Below are 16,519 nucleotides of genomic sequence, written 5' to 3' on the forward strand. Positions count from 1 at the left end.
ACATAAACAAAAATAAATAAAAATATTATGAAACGCATAGATATAATAGATATCATAACGTTTATTATTACATTACTAATTTTCAGTAAAAGTGAAGTTTGAAGCAAATTGACACCGTCGATGCACTAAATTTTTAATTCATCGCTATAACTGTTTGAATGGAATTGGAAATGTAGGTAACATTTTTAAAGCATTTTAAAAACATTTTTAGAGCTTTTTTATCTTTAACTTTTGAAGTTTATCAGTTTGGATTTTGACCTTGATGACTTTGTCTACTTGTTGGTTTTAGGTCAGTTATTCATCCTAAAAGCAATAAAATCCTTATGATTTTGACTGAATTAAATATATATATATATATATCTAAGAATGGCACAGGAGGCTTTGATTTGGGGTTCACCTTTTTATTTCCTCATCAAGTTTTGGTAATGGTAAGCATTGTATTTCAGAGCAAGAGTTTTCTTTAGAGATTAGTTTGTTCTGAAAATCACAGCTGTTTTAACACTGAACTCAGCAACTATTCCGTCCATTAAGAGTCTGCCCTCCCTGAAAGTAAAACTATCCTTTTTATTATTTTTTTTGTTTAATCTATTTCAAAACTAGAATTAAAAAACAAACAAACAAACAAACAAACCAACAACCACCAAAAAAACAAAACAAAAAAACAATCTTAGTGAGATATGCCAGGAAAGAGAAATAACCAAGTGTACCTGCAGTGGTATTCTGGTCCTTTTTCTTATGTAGACAGGTACAATGCCTAGTGATGGGGAATGCAAAGGCCTAACAGAAGAGTTCTGATAATCAAAATACATGGTACCAAAGAATATCAGGATTATTTACTGTGACTACTACAACAGTTTTATTGCAGGTACGGTATTAGTCTTGTGGCCTGCTTCTGGCTGCCTGAGCTTGCTGCTCCTTTCCCTAAGCTCTTTCACTTGTAGGACTTCAGACTGAAAGTCTTTTCCTCATTTCTAAGTGTGGATCTTCTTATTTCTGTGTATTGTACCTGCTGAAGTACAATGGGAAATTCAACTTCTGAGTTTAACTATGTCCAATATATTTCTGACACTGTTTGATTCACAGGATTTTTTTTAAACCTACTTTGACATTGACTGTGTCCCCATAGAAGAGAAAAATCCTTGACATTTAGAAATTGTTCCCTGTTATACAATAATGTTCTTTCTCATTAGAGAAAATAAACAAGACACAGGTTGTCAAACAGATCTTTCAAAATGCCACTCAGAATTTTCATTTCAATTTAACTTATTCTTATCTTGAAACCAAATATTAGCTGCACTGAAGTCAGCATTGAACTCCCTTTCTATAAGGTCAGCCACAAAACAGTTTGTGGGTGGCTTATGCCTCTTAATGTCTTTTCTAAATATCTCTCTCACTAAGTGCTGTTATCCTGTCACAGAGGCTCTCTGAAACTGACTGCAGTTAACTGTGCACTTCTATTCAGAGGAAAAGATTTAAAATCATCTGTTGTAATGTCTTTCTCAGAATACACAATCTGCAGGAGAATTGTACTCAGGAATATAAGGAATTTTTTTGTTTGTTTGTTTTTTTATTTTTAGGGGAAAAAAACCCACAAAACCTTGACATTAACAAACTCAGGAAGTGAGATCTAGTATCCATAAACTTTCTGAAACAGTTCTTCAGTAAACAATAAAATCTGGTATCTTCATTTATGTAGCTTTTGAAAAGAACGCTATGAAATTACTTCATTTGAGTCTACCAGTATGGACAAAGAGCAGCTCTGAGAGTAGTTGGCTATTTTGTTTAGCTAATGGAAGCAATAGCTGAAAACTGAAGCAAACCAAATCCGGACAGGAAGTAAGACATTTTCTTTAAATTAAGGGAGCTATGTCATCACAACAATTTTGCTCAAAATCTTTTTTTCTCTTCGAAGTGTTGATGAAGAGGCAGTAAATGGAGGCTTGTCTGTTTTTTTCTTTTTCAAATGTATCTGCTTGTTTAATAAAAATTATCATATCTTCCAACAAGCCCTACTCCCTTTATGTCAGTATTTAGCTTCCTTTCTAAAATATACACTACATTTTGTCCAAAAAACGACAGCTTCTTTTCATAAATCATTAAGAGAAATACTACAGACTTGGTAATGATTATCAAACCATGACCTTAAGAGTCCCTGTGAGTTTGATTTCTCTGAACTACATGTGTAACCAAACAAACAAATCTGAACTAATCAGAAAAAAAAAATCTAAGTGGCAAGAAAACCAAGAGCAGGGGAATCTCTGTGAGCCACTGATAGTAAATTTCTGTAAGGTGTCCTTAAAATGTTAGACATTTGTGTAAAAGGACCTACAGATGAAAACTACTTCAGAATCTCCTTGTGTTCTGTTGTAGTTTTCAAACATTTAACTTTCTAATTTGGGAAGAAAAACCCAAGATCCAAAATTCAAAGATCAAGTTTTCAAATGTATCTCACAGCTGCAGATGAAAGCTATCAACAATCTGTGACGTAAACTCCTACTCTCCCAGAAATGGAGATACAGAAGTTGATGACACTGCCATACTAGTAAACTGGCAGGGAAGACATTACATCATCAACTGCCAAGCTACTCAGTAGAGCTAAAAGATCATGTGGGAGGATGTTGTCATTGCAATTGCATTCAGTAACATCAACAGGGTTGATCACTAGCCAAGAAAGGGCAACTAAGGGTTAAACTGCAAAGGTGAAAAATTATTCTCAATTCTATATGTAGCTAGGGCCTGCAGAACTGGAAGTAAAAGGGAAGGCCCTAATGCATTGAATTTGCTAGCACAGCCTCCAGAGTTTAAACTGGACCCCATGAACCCTGAGTTAGGAATAAAAAGGGCTCTTTTTGAAGCCCTAATTCAAACACTAGCTCTAATACTGATCACAAGCACAGCTAGCAACTCGAGGCCTCCAGAACCTCTGGTAACATATTCTTGACAGGAAAAGCCAAATAATGTGGTTTCTTCAACAGTTTTGACAGGACTATATGGAGTCTTTCAGTAGATACGTTAATATTAATGTTAGATCAGGATGAATCACAGAGCAACTACTGAGACTAGAGTGAGGTTTGCATTTAAAATTATGGTTTGGTCAGCAGATGTTGTCTTCGTGCTGTTAATCCTCTAAAGCCAGAATAGGATGTGTTGACAGACACTGTAAACTGCTTAATGCCATTTCCTGACTGGAGGTTTATCAGTGGTTGACTGTGAGCAATGGAGAGAGAACTGGTTTTAAGAACAGACACACATACACAACTGCATGAAAATCTCAGTTCATCATTATACATTAGCCAGATCACAAAACTGGCTTTTGCAGGTAGTGGAAGGTCAGCAGTGGTTCAGTATTTGTTCCCAAATGAGTCACTGAGGTTATAGTTAGTATTGTGGGTACAATTACATTTAGTGCAAGGAGAAAAGAGATAGAATAAGTTTATCACAAAGTCAGGAAATGCTAAATTATGACATTGCAAAAGCTTCGTTGTGGGCTATATTTTAGGGTGCAGCTATGACAGTAAGTTACTATGAAGAGTATCTTCAAGGTTGGAAACAGTATACAGTTTGGGAATAAAGACTTTGATTCACTTCTGTGTTCTGCAAAGTCCACAAGACTAATCTGGATATTCAAGTCCCAAAGAATAGTTTAATTTTGAGAAGCTATGGATAAGGTCACTATTGGACTAGATTAACATTAGGTATAGAGATCCAGTCATCAGGAGAATGAGTTTCTGCTACATTTCCAAATTCTGTAAGGCCTATGAAGATACTGAAATACAATTACCCCAAATCAAAAAATGAAACATTTAAGAATCACCGCATTACAACAGAGAATAGAGGTAAAATTAGGCCTAGTGCAACTTGTGATTGAAGACTTCAGATTAATACCTTCACAGGGCTCAAGGTACATCAGTGAATACATCCCACCATAATACATCATATTGCTCTTTCTCAGATTTCTTTCTAGCGTGTATATGATAATATGCTTCTATTAAAATTGTAAACAGAGCATGGAAAAGAAGAAAAACCTCACTGATATGCATATATCTGTGTAAGTCTACAGTAAATCAACTGCACCAGAGCTGATGGAAAAGTCATCTCTCAGAATGGGAAAAGAAAATTCAGAAAAGATTAATTCAACATATGTTAGATATCTCACAGTTTGATTACTGAGTTCATTTAACACATATTTCTGAGCTCAGCTTGGCTTTCTTCATATCTTCACAATTTAGTTTTACAAATGTTATGTTTGACATTTCATGTAAGATAAGAATCACACTCTCAGACTCACAGTAATACCAGTGTAAACTGGGCATAGAAGCACTGAGCGAAGCAGAGCTACTCTTGGATATATATTGATGCCCCTGAGATCAAAATATGTCCCACTCTCTTGGAACAGAATTATAAGAAGGACCGAGCTGAGAATAACCTTGTGTACATATAACTGTCTGCTTTTCTGAATACTTTCTTCAGATCCATTAACCAATAGTTTTCCAGTGACATCACTGGTGATGAAGGGCAGTACAATTACAGATACCCAGATATTTTCTCCCTTTTTTGGTAATTATTTTTATGTTCATTTTCATTTAAGATGTATATTGTGGTTTTGAGACAGAAAATGAAATACAAAACATTATGTTATCTTGTGTTAGTTTTGAATATTTAAATAGGAACTATCTGCTTATCATCTTCCAAATTTAAAATAACCTCTCAGTATGTGCTTAAGACTTAGTGTTGTTTGCATGTGTTCAGAATTGTGATTCTCAAATGAAACTTTTGTGAATTTTACCGCTATTTTTTATTCATCTAAAAAGTCATTAAAGGTTCATTATTATTTTCTTGCTTAAAACTACTTTTTCATTTAAATTGATGGACAAATCCAATAACTTAAATGTCTAGCCAGGCAACATGAGTGATGTCTAGTCAAGACAAATAGTTTAAATTTAAGCAATAGGGGGACATAGTTGTTTAGAAGTTAAAATAACTAATAACTGAAAGTAGCTTAAAAGTTAAAATAACTAATAAATTACTGGCTTTGTTTGACAACATAAACATTAGTGCAGTGAAGGTTTCAATTCAGAACAAAAATTTTTTGAAACTAATACTTTATAGAATGCATTAGCAAGTGTAAATAATCACATACATGACTAAGAGCCAAGTGTGTGGCTACCTGCCACAGTGTCTTAGTGTCTCTGCTGCAGCCTTGAAGAGGCTCTGATGGCAAGTACAGCATCAGCTACACTTCTGTGTGTACTAGCCAATGCAATCATCATCCTCCATTATAATTTAACCCTGTATAAGCCATACATTTGTAGATCTGGATTATTTTATGCTTATGTTAATATAAATTGAAGAAGTCCTTGTCAAAGTTTTGCCCAGTATTTGTATTATGTTCACAGATGCAATGCAAATCTTTTCAGAACCTAGAATATATATTTGTTTTTTCTTTGTTTGCATTGTCTAGAATTCCACTAACTGGTTGTGAATATTTTGTGTACCGAAATTGCAGTGGTTACTTGTAATTGAGCATTTAACTCAAACTGTGTTGTTTCAGTTTTGTAACTGAATGGCTGTATGTCAGAGACAGAGAGAAATCTTAACAAAATAGTGATGTCATTACTGACTCACTGAATGTTAGGCTCTGAATAGGTTTTAGTAAATTTAAAAAATCATTAACCTTTTAACTTGCTTATATTTTTCATTTGGGATTATTCTTGGGGGGAAAAAAAAATGAAGGATTTACCATGGAATTTAAATATTATTTACTCTTATTATATTAATCCAGGTTCATTCTGCATGTAGTGTGTCCCTAATTATTTTGAATGGAGCTAGAATATTTTTTAGACTGAGATCACATAGTTCAGACATTCTAAATGATTAAAAATGAATTTTTAAGAATCTCAGTCCCCTTCTGCCTTATGCACTCATGCATTCCACTGAAGCATTTTTACCGCATTACCTTTGTTGAGATAAAGTAATTACAGGTACAGAAGTGGGTCTGCATTTGAAGATGTGATTTGTGATCCCCAGGTCTTCAGAAAGTGTAGGAGAATGTGCACTTATTTTCTTTCTGGAATTGTTATAATGTGAATGAGTAGCAAAGACAAGGTGCAAAATCCAGTGCAAGGAAGACACATGCCCATCATAATGAAATTATTACTGAAAAGATAATAATTCAGTCTCTATTAAAAAAATAATAATAATAATAAAAAAAAAGCAAAAAGTGCATTGCACTTTCCATGAGTGAGCCCCAGAACCTTCTTAATGATTAAAAAAAATGAAAAAAAAAAATATATATATATCTCTTCTTATGGCTCAGAAGGCAATTACTGGTGCATGCAGTTAGCATTGGTGTTCACTCCTAGCCTTTGATACAATGAAATGTATGCTGTGGCTACCTGAGTGCTTGTTTACTTGCTGTTGTGTCCCAAGTAAGTCCTCATATCCCTAAGGTGAAGAACATTAAATGACATCCAGGTTAAGATAAAATATAAATAAGAACATTTATTCATACCAGCTAGAATAGCTGATAGAGCCAAAATTTTATAAAGATACAGACAACCAAAGAAAAGAAAAAAAGAACAAAACACATTTAATCTGATTATATCAAGATTACTTCATAAAAGTCTCCCTCTCTCTCACTTGGGTTGATTTGCCATCTGCTTCTTACAAGATGGCTGTCACGATCTCAGTCTTGTGGCTCATGCTGCATTTCTGTGTGGAGACTGATAAAAGCACCCATCCGTGAGAAAGGATGTCCTTTCACAGAACATTTTTCAGGACTTAGCCCTCAGGGACTACCCTCAGATATTCATCTTGGCTGAACCTGTTAGCTCATTTAACCTGTTCTCTTTTCAGTTCTTCCACGGAGTTTGGGCAGATTTAATGTCTTATCCCAAAGTACATTTTATTCACTTGCATCCAGGAGTTCCTCTGGCTGCAGTTCGTAATTAGAAAAACTGCTTTTTACTATGTGTGCACACTTAAGAAACCATAAAGTTAAATTGTGAAAATGCATATACATAAGGTTAAATATAAAGAGATAGTGTTATATCTTGGTTTATAATAACTGCATCATAGTCCATAATAATTACAAAAAATCTATATTTTCCAACCTTTTGTTACTTTTATCATTTTAACAATAATTCCCAAGATGCCTTAAATCTATCTCTTTTCCCAAAACAATTTTACAGAAGCAAGTGCAAGATCAGTGTTTCTATTCCAGCTCTGCTATGTGCACTTAAATGGATGCCTATAAATGAGTGAATACATCTACTTATTCAAGGGTCATATCCATACTGCTAATTCAGATTTCAAATAAAGTCACTGATGAATCAGATAAGTACTGATTTGCTACCCTGACATCTAGCCAAAGACTAAGATTTCATTTTATAAACTCCTTTATGGATTCTTAGATACATCTATGAGCACTCTTGAGACAAATTCTTTTTGTTTTCAGTAGTTCTATGTCTTCAAATTAAATATATGCTAAAGAGATTTGCAGAGCTCAACTGTACAGGCAGCTAGAAGTTCCACTTACCAGAAAAAGAGCATTTATATTTGTGCAATTCCTATTTTAATGACTTTCTGATGGAAATTCAGCTTCAAGACTGTCAAGGAAATGTTCATTTTAGTGGGGTAGGAAGGAGTTTTTCATGTATATAACCTTTTTTTTAGTTTTGCTTTGTTCGTTTGTTTGGTTTTTTTCAACCTAAAAGTCTGGTTTTCCAATCCCATATGCTCAGTAAGGGAAATAATTGACTAGGGGCGGTTTGGGATACAGGTACCCAAAGGATTTTCTTGCCGAAAAGCAGCTCCTCAAGGATGCAATATTAGAACTGCCTTCCTGTATGCAACATTAACTGTCACCTTTAATGGCTGGGGAACCGAAAGGGACATTATGACAGTCATACATTGCACTGAAGACACTTGCAAACTGTGTGCATCAACAGGTTTTGTGGCATGCATTCAGGACACTACAGCTCCTTTCTCCTTTACTGATTACTGTCAGCTCTTGTCTCTGCTGCTGGACTGGGAAGAGCCTAAGCATGGGAGGGACTTTGCCTTAGGCTGTCTCCTGTTCTCAAATAGCATAAAATACCATTTAAATTCTGATTTAGAACGACAGGCTTCTTTTGTCTTCCAAAAGGTGACAAGAAAGAATGAAAATCTATTAAATGTGTGCACTCTGATTATAATGTCCAGGACATAATCTATATCTATCTATCCATCTATCTATCTATATACATTTTTTTTTTCCAGATGGTTCTTCAAACCAAAGCTTAAATACAAAAAAAAAAAAAAGAAAAAAAAAAAAAAAAGAAATACTACAAATAGCTCTTTGAAGATTACTTTTGTATATGCCTCAGAAAAACATAGAATGGAAGATAAATAAAAATAACTCACTGCAACGCAGTATAAAATCTGACACTTCAAAACAGCAGTTTCTTTTATCCCCAGGGAGATTAACAGAACTGTTGAAAACTACATTAAGGATATTTTATGGTATAGTCTTAACATCTAGAAAGGAAGTTTGGCTGTTTGCCACCAACTTCTGAATTCAGCAAGCAACTTCTTACAGCAGGAAAACTCTTGCTTATTTGGCAAAACTTTGTGGATGTTCTTTCTTCAATATTTTAGCTCATAAAGGGAGTTTTCTTCAAGATATTAATAAAGTCAGACATTATTTTCAAACTTTTGAATAGAAAAAAAAAGGTGTATTTTTTTTTTTTCAGTTGAATCTAGTTTCTTATTTCCTACATACCTCTTCTTGTCTATCAGTTTCTACCTTTTAGGTTTTGAACATATACGTGAGTTCCAAACACATTTCAACCTATATTCATACAGATTTCATGAAAATTGCTATATGCTGAGTAGAGGAGAAATGCACAAAATATCTCCTTTGAGGTAAAAGCTTCAGCATAATTGTACTGTATTATTATTATTGCAAATACATGAGCATTTCCAAAAGACAGAGATATTATAAATTGCACAGTAATTGAAAATCTTAGAACTTCTTCAGTATAGGTGAAAGCAAATAGAAAACATGGAATCAATTAAACAAAGTTGCACAGTTTGCATTGTTCATTAAAAGACTTGTATGTATGTAAACTCACTTGGAATTATATTTTCAGTTCTTTTCATATCAGGTTATATGAATGTATGAATTGCATGATAAGATTTGAAAATCAATACAGAAGCAAGCAAGCAAGTGGAGATTATGTCTGCATCTAAATTAAACAACTGGAAGCTCAGTCGAATAGAAAAGATTAAGCAAGTTTTAAACTAGCTGGCCCTGGTACCAAGAGTTGTGTAGACACATGATCATAGAACACACTGCAGACTAACTTGCTCTGGTTCCCTCTGTGTGCCATTGTAAATTAGGAGTTTACTCTAGAAACTGAATAAGTGTAAAATTTGTGTCCATCAAACACACTTGTCATGAGCCAGGAAGCATTTATTTAGAGTCTTTGCAGTGGCCACTATCCAAATAAAATTTGCAAGCAGGGAAACTCAGACCTTTTATCATGATTCCCTGACAAAGTTATTAAAAATCAAACAAGCTCTGTTACTAACTTGCTGTTCCACGTCATTAATGAAATATATTAGATAAGATTAAGTGAATTCTTCCACTATGTTAATATTATTGTATGAGAGAGACGGTGATTACTGTTGATCTTATAATTACTCAAGCAGGGGTGAGACTCCACTATATAATATACCTTTTTTGTACAAATACTATACATCACACCGTATGGTATAATGGGTATCACCTGTAAGGCGGCCCAGTTATTTAACAAATTTCTATGTTTTACCTTTTTTTCTTCTGTTCTTCTATGCTTTTTCTTTTATGTGTGTATGCTGAATTGCTAACCATTTTATCCGTAAGCACATGTTCTTTTAACAGGTTTATTGCTATAGCAAGGACAGAGCTGAGTGGCTGAGTGGGCTGCAGCATAATTGCAGATGAGATGCACACTGTGAAAAAGCTGATGTTTTAAATGTCAAGTCAATTTTAAGGTGAAAATGGCCCAGAAAAAATATAGATCTATGATTTAAGGACACTATTTTTAAACAGCTGAAATAATGTTCAAACTTCAAGCAATCATGAAACAATCCAATAACTTTGAAATTCAAATTGGTACCTTGTAAGAGAGAGTCAACTTTTCATTTCTTTTGATATTACCAGATAACAGGGTTTAGAAACTATGAAAAAATATTTCAGTAAATAATAATTTTAATTGAATAGTTTCTTTTTAAAAAGCATTGTTTACTTTCTTATTTATACACTAATTTTAATTACTTGGTCCTACATTAGAAGAATATTAAGGTTGAAGTTCAGCTCCAAAAAGGGAAAATTCATAACACAAAACCTTCATTTAATTTTTCCCTTCTGTGTGTCTATTGAATGCAGTTGTATCATTTTCCGCCCTGCCCAGAATCATACCTCATACATTTATATTTCTTTGTGTCTCTTTCTGTCATTTTTAATTTTTTTTTAACTAGACATTATTTACCATGTATTATCCAAACCTACATTTCATACAAAACTAATAATTTTTATTGTTGCTTTTTTAGAACTACTACAGGAACACCAAAATGCTTCCTAAATATGTATTAATGCATTTTCACAATAACCCTGAGTTTAGGTGGCACTAGTTTTCCATTTGTTATATTTAGATGTAGAGATTAAAACCAAAACTGAGAAAAAAACCTGTTAGTTTTAGTTGTCAAGCACGGAAGAGTATAAACTTGACTTGTTAGCAGTCTCAGTGTTTTAATACAGCTGTATATATGCAAAGCACAGGTCCAACTAGTTTAAACTGCAGTGAAAGAACCCAGACATCCCACAAAGTTTCTTTTGCAAGTAAAGAAACAGCATTTACAAGTATTGTCAGACAGAACTTTGTTAAAAACAGAATCACAAGGTGGGAAAATAATACACAACCGCTGTAGTTTTTTGCCTGTCTTCTTACAAGAACTTTATCTCATTTTCTCTTTACTTTCAATTTGCTTTCACAGCAAGGGTCAGTACTGGGACCATTACTGTTCAAAATATTCATCAATGACTTGGATGAGGGAATAGAATGCAGTGTCAGCAAGTTTGCTGATGACACCAAGCTGGGAGGAGTGGCTGCCACGCCAGAAGGCTGTGCTGCCATCCAGCGAGACCTGGACGGGCTGAAGAGCTGGGCAGGGAAAAATTTAATGAAATATAACAAGGGCAAGTGTGGAGCCTTTTATCTGGGTAGGAACAACCCCAGGTTCCAGTATAAGTTGGGGAACGAACTGTTAGAAAGCAGTGTAGGGGAAAGGGACCTGGGGGTCCTGGTGGACAGCAGGATGACCATGAGCCAGCACTGCAACCTTGTGGCCAGGAAGGCCAATGGCATCTTCGGGTGTATTAGAAGAGGGGTGGTTAGTAGGTCGAGAGAGGTTCTCCTCCCCCTCTACTCTGCCTTGGTGAGATCGCATCTGGAATATTGTGTCCAGTTCTGGGCCCCTCAGTTCAAGAAGGACAGGGAGCTGCTGGAGAGAGTCCTGTTCAGAGCCACGAAGATGATGGAGTGAAGCATCTCCCTTATGAGGAAAGGCTGGGGAAGCTGGGTCTCTTTAGTTTGGAGGAGACTGAGGGGTGACCTCATTAATGTTTATAAATATGTAAAGGGTGAGTGTCATGAGGATGGAGCCAGGTTCTTCTCAGTGAAAACCAATGATAAGACAAGGGGCAAGCGGTGAAAACTGGAAAATAGGAGGTTCCACTTAAATAAGAGAAGAAACTTCTTCACAATGAGGGTAACAGAACACTGGAGCAGGCCTCCCTGGGAGATTGTGGAGTCTCCTTCTCTGGAGACATTTAAAACCCACCTGGACACATTCCTGTGTAACCTCATCTATGTGTTCCTGCTCCAGCAGGGGGATCTGACTAGATGATCTTTCGAGGTCCCTTCCAATCCCTAACATTCTGTGATTCTGTGATCCTGTGTGATTCAATATAAATACACATAATTTCTGCAAAAACTTCCTTCTGTAATAGGGATTGTAAGTGTGTGGTCAGGTCTTAAATATCATCCTGCATGTGGACAAGCAGGTGAATTCAGGTTACAGGAATTATTTTTTTTGCTAACAATTCTGTCTGTCAGGTCCTTGATTTTAAAGTTTAATTGAAGGGTACAAGTCACATTATAACTATTGAATTGCAACCTCATACACAGAAGTAGTTTAGTGCTCCTGATTCCTATGGAAATACATTTAAGGTAATTATATTTTAAGCCATCAGTGGCTGGTAGTGACAGGAGCTGCAGGGGATCCCCCCAGTGCAGGCAAGGAAAGGTTGTAGTGGATCTGGAAACCTATATAGCACTTCATCCCTAGGGCTCTCAGGCTGGGGGCTGAAATGGGGCTCCCAATAGTCTGGAAGGGAGGGACAGACAGTCTTATTGGTGTCCTTAGGGCCCCAAGATTTAGAAGGAGCCGTAAGGTGAGCACCTGCCTACCCTGCACCACCACACTTGTTCCCATGAAGAATGATCTTATGTGGAATAATTCCTCATCTACTTTTTTTCATTGTTTGAGAGGATGTTCAGTGTGCCTGCATTTACGCCCACAGGAGTTGTTTTCAGCCCAGTGCAGATGTTTCAGGTTCAGGCAAATACAACAGTCTTACAGAGTCTGTCTTTAAACATAAGGTAACGAGTTTGCAAGCTATTTTCAACCAGGCAACAGACTGACTGGTCAGAGACAGAAAACAGATTTTGTACATCCTCAAAGCCACTTTTGAAGTGATGGTAGCATGTAGGAATAAATTAGAGGAAATTCAGCTTATGGTAATGCATTCCAGAAAACTGAGGGGAATTAAAATATATACATTTAAAATTAGGAACAATTCAATAATACTTAACAGTTAAGTAGTAACTTCTATTCCAAGTATCCCAAAACATATTATGTGTTTCTGTCTAGCAATGAAATCCTAGCATTTGTAAGATGAAATGTGGCATCTGATCTGCCATAGCCCTATAAACCAGTTTGCACAGAAAGCAATGAAGAAATATTTCTTCCTTTGGAAGGTCAAAAGTTTGCAATTGTAGGACACAAAAGGAAAATGACATTTGGGATCTGGCTAGAACTAGAGAGTAACCATTTATTTTCCACTGAAACATTACAAAGGATCTCTTTCCTGGCTAGGACTGGTCAGTCTGTTACACTCAGGGCCCATTTGAATGATGAAATTGGAATGAGGAACGTATAAACAATGCATTGCAGTAGATAAAATATGAACATTTTTGAATTCAAGTATCAAAAATATTACAAATGCACTTCATTTAATTTGATTTTATATCAGATTTCTTCTGCATTATAAGCAGAATTTGTCTATAAGTTCATTGTGCTTCACTGATCCTTTTTAAAGTTATATACACCTCTTGCAAATGTTTTCATTTCAGAATCAATGTTTCCTTTGGAAACTGGTGTATTTCTAAAGAGTCTATGGCTTGAAACAATTTGAAACTGTGCAAAGCAATTATGAAGGAAGTAACTTTACAGTCATTGCAAGAAAATGCATTGATTCCTCCAAGCTCCAGACTGATGCATCTCTATGAGGAAGAAATAAACTAAAGGGAGTAAGAGGCTAGCATGGATGAATGTTAAAACTCATGTGGAAGAAGGATGTTTATGTTATATGGCAAAAGGGACAGACCAGCTGGAAGGAATACAAGGAGGCTATTAGAGGATACAAGGATGAAGTGAGGAAGGCCAGGATCCACTTGGAAGCAAATCTGGCCAGGGATGTCAAGGACAAAAAGAAAGGCTTCTTCAAGTCCATCAGCTGCAGAAGGAAGGTTAGGGAAAATGTAGGTCCACTGCTGAATGAGGAAGGTGCCCTGGTGACGGATGATACAAAGAAGGCAGAGTTACTGAATGTTTTCTTTGTCTCTGTCTTCACTGGTAAGACCAGCCCTCAGGTATCCCAGACACTAGAGACAGGAGAGAAAGTCTGGCAAAAGGAAGACCTTCCCTTGGTTGAGTGGGATCAGATTAGAGATTGTTTAGACAAACTGTACATGCATAAACCCATGGGCCCCGATGAGATGCACCCATGAGTGCTGAGAGAATTGGCAGATGTAATAGCTAAGCCACTTTCCATCATCTTTGAAAGGTCTTGGAGAACAGGAGAGGTGCCTGAGGACTGGAAGAAAGCCAACGTCACTCCAGTCTTCAAAGGAAACTACAGGCCAGACAGTCTCACCTCCATTCCTGGAATGGTGATGGAACAACTTATTCTGGACATCTTCTCCAAGCATGTAGAGGAGAAGAAGGTTATCAGGAGTAGTCAGCAGGGGTTCACCAAAGGGAAATCATGTTTGGCCAACTTGATAGCCTTCTATGATAGTATGACTGACTGGATAGATGAAGGAAGAGGAGTGGACATTGTCTACCTTGATTTCAGCAAGGCTTTTGACACCGTCCCTCACAACATCCTCATAGGCAAGCTCAGGAAGCGTGGACTGGACGAATGCACGGTGAGATGGATCATGAACTGGCTGGATGGCAGAGTTTAGAGGATTGCGATCAATGGTGCAGAGTCTGTTTGGAAGCCTGTAGTTAGTGGGGTTCCTCAGGGGTCAGTATTAGGTCCAGTTCTGTTCAACCTGTTCATCAGTGACCTGGATGAAGAGACTGAGTACACCCTCAGCAAGTTTGCTGATGATAACAAACTGGGAGGAACAGTTGACATACCAGAAGGCTGTGTTGCCATTCAAGGAGACCTGGACTGGCTAGAGGACTGGGCAGAGAAGAACCTGATCAAAATCAACAAGGGCAAGTGTAGGGTCCTGCACCAGGGGAGGAATAACCCCAGGCACCAGTACAGGTGGACCTGCTGGAAAGCAGCATTGCAGATAAGGACTTCAGAGTTGTGGTTGACAACAGGTTGACCATGAGTCAACAATGTGCCCTTGCAAAGTATCTTGGGGTGTAGTAAGAAGACTGACCAGCAGGTCAAGGGAAGTGATCCTCCCCCTCTACTCTGCCCTTGTGAGGCTGCATCTGGGGTACTGCATCCAGTTCTGGGTTCTCCAGTTTAAGAAGGACAATGAATGACTAGAGGGAGTCTGGTGGCGGGTGACAAAGATGGTTAGGGATCTTGAGGATCTTTCTTATGAAGGGAGACTGAGAGAGCTGGGTCTGCTCAGCCTGGAGAAGAGAAGGATGAGAGGGGATATTATCAATGTTTATAAATATCTGGAGGATGGATGTCAAGAGAATGGGACCAGACTCTTTTCGGTGGTGCTCAACAATAGGATGAGGGGCAACAGGCAAAGCTGAAGCATAGGAGGTTCCATCGGAATATGAGGAGAAACTTCTTTTAGACTCAGGACTTGAGGGATTGCTTAGTAAGTTTGCTGATGACACAGAATTGGGGTCAGCTGTTGACATTCTTAAGGGCAGAGAGGCCCTGCAAAGGGATCTGGACAAATTGGGGAATTGGGTAATCACCAACTGCATGAAGTTCAAAAAGAGAAAGTGCTAGATTTTGCACGTGGGACACAGCAACCCTGGCTGTACATACAGGTTTGGGGATGAGATGCTGGAAAGCAGCTCCCTGGAGAAGGATTTGGGGGTTCTGGTTGATGGCAATCTGAACATGAGCCATCAGTGTGCCCTGGCAGTGAAGAAGGCCAACCATGTCCTGGGCTGCATCAAGCACAACATTGCCAGCTGGGCGAAGGAGGTGATTATCCCGCTCTGCTCTGCACTGGTGCAGCCTCATCTGGAGCACTGTGTGCAGTTCTGGGTGCCACAGGATAAAAAAGATATTAAGCTACTAGTGACTGTCCAGAAGAGGGACACAAAGTTGATGAAGGCTTTGGAGAGGAAACGATATGAGGAGTGGCTAAAGTCACTTGTTTTTTTCAGCCTGGAGAAGAGGAGACTAAGAGGAGTCCTCATCGCAGTCTACAGCTTCCTCACAAGAGGAGGAGGAAAGGCAGGCACCAAACTTTTCTCTTTAGTGACCAATGACAGAACCAGAGGGGATGGCAGGAAGATGTGCAAGGGGAGGTTTAGGTTGGACATTAGGAAAAGGTTCTTCACTCAGAGGATGGTGGAGCACTGGAACAGTCTCCCCAGGGAGGTAGTCACAGCACCAAGCCTGACAGTGTTCAAGAAGAGACCAGACAACACCCTCAGACACATGACGTGAACTGTGGAGTTGTCATATGTAGGAACAGGAGTTCGACTCGGTGATCCTTGTAGGCCCCTTCCAACTCAAGATATTCTATGGTTCTCTGAGAGTGACAGAGCACTGGAACAGGCTGCCCAGAGAGGTTGTGGAGTCTCCTTCTCTGGAGACATTCAAATCCCACCTGGATGCATTCCTGTGCAACCTACTCTATGTGTACCTGCTTTAGCAGATGGGTTGGACTAGATGATCTCCAGAGGTCCCTTCCAACCTCAGCCATTCTGTGATTCTGTGATTTTTCAGTTTTAAATGACCTTTTTTATATCCTGTTACAGATTTCAT

This window comes from Nesoenas mayeri (assembly GCF_963082525.1).
Source record: "Nesoenas mayeri genome assembly, chromosome: 4".
Lineage (NCBI taxonomy): Eukaryota > Metazoa > Chordata > Aves > Columbiformes > Columbidae > Nesoenas > Nesoenas mayeri.